Raw genomic sequence first — 5,852 nt, 5'->3', positions numbered from 1 at the left:
TGGTTTATGTCTCTGACATTTTTTTTATATTTCTCAGCCCCATAATGGCTTCCTTGAGTTTCATTGGCACAACTCTGATTCTCATGTTGACAAAAGCCAGTGACTCCAAACACAATCAAGAGATTATGATCAAAACTAGATACTGAACTCTCTTATATAGCAATTTAACACACCTGACTAATCAGAAATACCCGTGATGCCATTAGTCCCAAACATTATGATGCCCTGTGCTGTAATTTGTACATGGTGAAACCAAAAATGCATAAAAAGGCCCTTAAATAAAAGCTGAGAATGTGCAATTTAACCACATGCGAATTGTTTGATTATAAATCTAAAAATGTGGAGTATAGAGACAAATCAAGAAAAATATGTCTTTGTTCCAAGGATTATGGCGTTCACAGTATATATACAAAAACCAGGATTACTGAGCAATGCAGGGTTAAATGTTATGTGAATCGTGAAGGAGAAAATATGAGACCAAGTATAAACTAAATGATCTCTAGCAAATGTTACGTTGAACACTCAAAGTGTAGGTTAAATTTGGCTTAATTGCAAGCCTGACATTACAAAGTGGACAGCTAAGTGGTCAAAGACAAATTTTTACTTGCATCACAACATAAAGTTCACTGGGCGCAGCGCAGCGCAAGGTGTGTAATGAACACGGGTATGAAGTTGAATCCTCCAGGCCTCCAGACTAACACTTTTTGAATCCCAGAAATTTGCAGTGCACCTTACTTGATTTCTCTGGTCTGAGTTGGTTGCTGATTTAAATTCGGGTCACTTTAATTTTGAATTTCACAGACTAAAAGTGCGTTTTTGTGGGGGGGAATGGGGGTGTGAAGTTGACTAAATGAAGTTAAAATCTCGCAGTATCTAATTTGCCACCACTGTAATTCAGAAGGCAGGCGACACATACCAGCACATTAGCAGGTCCCCAAGGGGCAACTGGGGGAATAAATAACACCAGCAAATTACGAGGCTTATTTGTCTGTGGTCCAGATGAAGAAAAAAAGTCACACAATTCATGTGTGTCCTCGAAAGTGTGCCCCGTCCTTCATTAGCCGTCTCTGGTGAATGGCTGCAGCAGGATTCCTGTGGCAGTCTGAGCTGAGTCTGAGAGGACCTGGGACTGTAGTGTGGTGTGAGGTGTGCGTTGGGGGGGGGGGGGCAGACTGAAATAGAACAACAGCTGAAGGAGTTTATATGGGGGGAAGCAGACAGCCCATTGTTTGGAGTCTCGGGGATAATGGCATCGGTATCCACTCCAAACAAGTTGCTAACGGGCTGGTCAGCTCATGTTACTGCTGTTTTAAATTGTATGTACATGAGCGCTTGTAAAAGTGTTACTAAGGATTTACCTTGTTACGGTTAATTCTGACAAGTGTGAAAGCACAATCAACCTTCAACTCTGAATTAAGAGTCTAGCGCCATTCAGATTGGTCAAAGTGGTCATGACACAAATGTAACTAAAATGTGTATTAAAGCAATTACTCAGGAAACAAACCCAACAGTGACTTACTTGTTAATTGTTCTGACTAAAACTCAAATGTGATTTCCATGGGCTGTTTTGGTCAGCTCCCACACTGTTTTACTGGAGTAGGCTACTTAAAGCAGGGTGAGAGAACAAACCTTTAACTGTCATAATTGACAATAGTAAAAAATAATGAGCAGTAGAGGACAGTTGGAACTCACAGAGGGGAAAGTGCTTGCTTTTCACTGCTGGAATATATTTTGTAGGGAGCAGTAAATAAGTCAGAGAAATGCAACCACGTTCATTGTGGTAACCACAAACCTTCATACACTTCAATGTTCTGTCTTTGATAACTCATGATAATTCTGTGTGATAGATTTAAATGGGCTCAGTTTGTTTGACAGGCATATCAAAGCAAACATGACAACTGTAAAAATGTGACAGGGCTTGTTTGTGAACTTGTCAGAACAGATCTCCCAACACACGCTCAGACAGCTTTGTGCGTGTGTGTGTGTGTGCGTGTGTGTGTGTGGACTGGTGACTTATACCTGTGTCTCAATACTAGCTACTTTCAGTTAGGGTTTTTAGGATGTCACCAATGGGATTATAAACCATGTTAGCACAATCATTTTCTGCTCCACACTGCTACTTAGCATACTAGACACTGCTCCACAATAAAAGAAAATCTTTTTTTCCCCTTGCTGTATTACCATGAGGAAAGAGAGTAAGTATATGTTTGTCAGAACCTTTATGTTTGTTGGATAATTGTATGCTTGTTCGGAAATATGTTTGTTTGTTAGTAAGTGAATGTTTGTTAGTAAATATATGTTTGCTTGTTTCTTAGGAATGGGAGGGTTTTGCTCAGTGTATTCACTGTGTGACCCAAGCTCAGTCCACAGTAACTAAGTGGCCTGGCATCCTGTACATGATGATCTAAAACAACTGCACCCTTTACAGAAATCCTGGTGCCCATTCCTGGAATCTCTGCTCGTGGCCATATTCCAAGCCTCTCTTTTGGATCCTGTCCAAATGACATCACCGTATTGGTGAAGGGATAACGAATGGCATGCGTGTTCAGAATCAGGAACGGCACAAAACTGCTTCTGGGACTGATATGGGCATGTGGGGACGTTCTGTAGGGTGGAGTAAAGCACCTTCTCACTCAGCTCGGGCCAGGACAAGGGTGAGACGTTGCTCTGTGCAGATTACACAAAATAACTCTGCTGGTGCTGGCTCCACATTCAGTGCCACTGCTATCTGAGCACATGCCACTCGTATTCATACTGAAGTATGAATCACAGTATTCATCTCTAAACTAAAACACTGGATGCAGATCTTTTCTGTAATTGGTCCTCTAAATAAGTGATAATTCTGAAAGTAATTGGTTGATTTATTGATTTGCAATTGTTGCAAATGCTAACTCTTGCAACTAGTGAAGCCACAACTCCACTGCAGTCGACTGAGATATGTTGTGTCCTTTATCTTCAGTATGGAAACTGAGGAAGGCTGAAAACTGAAACACATCTTGCATTAATTCAAAAAATGTGAAAGGTTTAGAAGTGAGCGCTGTCCTGCCCCATATATATATATATATTTTAAATTCATTAGCTAGGGTTTAGCAGGCACATACAGAATAATGTTTTGAACATGTGTGCCATACTTTTAAAACTCATGCTATGCTATGAATGTTTGCCTCCCTCCCTGTAATTCTCTTATTAAACAGCAGATGCTCAACAGGGCTGGTTCTTAGTAACACTAGGAATCTTCCTGTTGTGTAAATGTGTGTCCTGAGGAGAGAAAGCAAAGGCTAGTTCATTCCGAAAGGTACTTTATTGTGTTAATGCATCTTATGTGACATGTCCTACTGCTGGGGGTCCAACCCTGACCACTGTTGCAAGTAATGCAGGGCCAATGAACTCTCCAGGTGCTATAGATACACTCTTCACGCTTGCATCATTGAAAAGGAAACTAGTATCATTCAGATGAATGAAAGACTGTTATTTTGTCCAGACATGCATTTGCACAGTGGCAGCATACCTCCACTTGTGATGGAGTAATAAGTAATAGCTATGCATATTTAAAGAAAATCTCTTTGTACATGCAAAACATATTATCTTATTCTTACATGGTTTTATAAATAATATGTGGGAAATATTTAACCCATAAGCAATAATAAAATAAAAGTACAGGGACTTCCCCCAGGAAGAAGTAGCACCCACATTGTTCCACTGCCTATGCATGCTGAAGTTGTGATGTGATGGTAAATTAATTTGGGAACTTTTTTACGTGCCTTCGTCTCATTTTAAAGGCGGAGTCAGGTGGTTTGAACAGCTGCAGGGGAGTTAAGATTGTGCCTCCACTGCGCTGGTCTGCTGTGTTCCAGAAAGGGGTCTGTCCTCTTTAACAATAGACCTCGCCTCTCCTCTCCACATTCAGAATGATAGACAGTGGATGGGGGTTGGTTAGGGGCGGGGTGGGGGATAGTATTCTTGTCTATTTTTGGACACAACTCTTCCAAATACAGCTACAATTGTAATTATATGTATGTGTACATGTCTAAAAATTGCTGTACTGACGACATTGTACAAATTAAGCTTTATGAAATGGGCTTTGGGCTTGTTTGTTTTTTTCACATATGACTGGATTGGAGAAAGTGCGCTGGAAATAGCTGACCCTCGTGACATTGGATGATCTGTGCGTTCGGCACCTGTCTGTATTTAACCATGGAACAATCCATTCCACAGCAACACACAAACCCATTACCACGGAGACCACAACAGATCATTGCCGAGTACAATGATGTCGCTAATCTGGTGCTCATTTAAAATAGCATAACCCAGTCATCACCCACACTGCTGTCTTGCAGCCTCCATTGCTGCAGCACGTTCGCCCATTAAGCCCATCCCATTGAGGAATGTGCCATTTTCCCCAAAATTTGGCATAGAGAAAAACATAATGTACTATGTGCTGGCAGACTGTGCCAACTAAGATATTTTATCCATGTGGGCATCACAACCACCCCTTCTTAGACCTCCATGTTCTTAAATCTATTTACCCATACTTATTATGTAACATTTCTATACCTTTGTGCACACTGCCTGTGTAAGCACACAACCACTAGTCCCTGACTTCCAGTCAGTCCCATCTCATGTCAAACCGCTGAATTTAAGCAGCCATTTCACTCTGTACCCTTCTCATGTCAAACTCCTAAAGCTAAGAATGTTTATCCCGGGCAAACTATGTTGCTGCTCAAAGAGGTGTTGAAGGTTCAGGGTGAAGGGTGCATTCTTTGTCCTGGACCAAATTAAATCCAGATGTGGCACTATGCTGTTGAAGGCGCAGTCCTTCAGATGAGACGTTAAATTGAGGTTCTGACATCCCTTTACATCTCCTTGGCTACACAACACCTTGTACTTCCTCCCCTACTTTCATTCCCCAGGTCATCACTGGAAGTGGCAACCTGGGGAATCAAGCAGGCCCATTAATATGAAGGTAAAATGAACATAAACAGGGTGTTAGGTAGAGTATTTTTGTTCATTTTAAATCACTTTTTTCCTTTTTCTCCCATGGTGGAATGTCTTAAACTGACTACATCTGGCAGCTACCACAGTCAGGGTTTGACCCCATGCCTGGAGGTGTGTCCACATGCAAGAGCCCAGAGTACCCACAGCATCAAGCTCCCTGCAGCCCTAGGGCAGACAGATATCAGACATCAACCAGTGACCCAGGTGCTACAGAAACATAAAGCCCCTCTTTTTACAGTCATTCTGCCTTCCCTGGGTTCACATGCAGTCAACTTGAGGCATAAACTCCTAATTCAGTAAAATGGCTTTTTAATTTTATAGAATACCCACCCCATACATATCCAGAATGCACAGGTGAGCCATCCCACTTATTTTCAAATATGCTGAATAATGTGGAAAATATGAATGATTCCAAAGAGTATTACCGCTTGAGATCATAATTATTATTGGTATTAGTAATGTCATTATAATTAGAGTGTATGAGTTAGAGTGATAGTTAGAAATAGTATGCTTGCAATAATGGCAACAGCAATAATAGTCTTATTAGATCATTTTTGATTTTTGACTCTGCCCTCTGGTCCCTGTCATTGCTGTTAGTTTAAAATATTGTATACTGTGCTATTAGTAACACTGGAGATATTGTGAGTTATATAATTGTGTGCAACCCCCTGCATGCATTTATTTCACTATTATAACTACAACCCAGGTCCCAGCGATGACAATAGCCTAATATATAAAGGCACTGCCCTTTTGATTTTGTAATCCCACTATAATATAATACCGTTATAAAAATAGCCGGCTTAGGTTTGCATCCAGATAAAAACGCAGCTTGCCTTTTGTGCCTGTGGTGGCACACA

Source organism: Anguilla rostrata, chromosome 13 (genome assembly GCF_018555375.3).
Source record: "Anguilla rostrata isolate EN2019 chromosome 13, ASM1855537v3, whole genome shotgun sequence".
In the NCBI taxonomy this organism is placed as follows: domain Eukaryota; kingdom Metazoa; phylum Chordata; class Actinopteri; order Anguilliformes; family Anguillidae; genus Anguilla; species Anguilla rostrata.
This window is presented reverse-complemented; position numbering follows the sequence as displayed.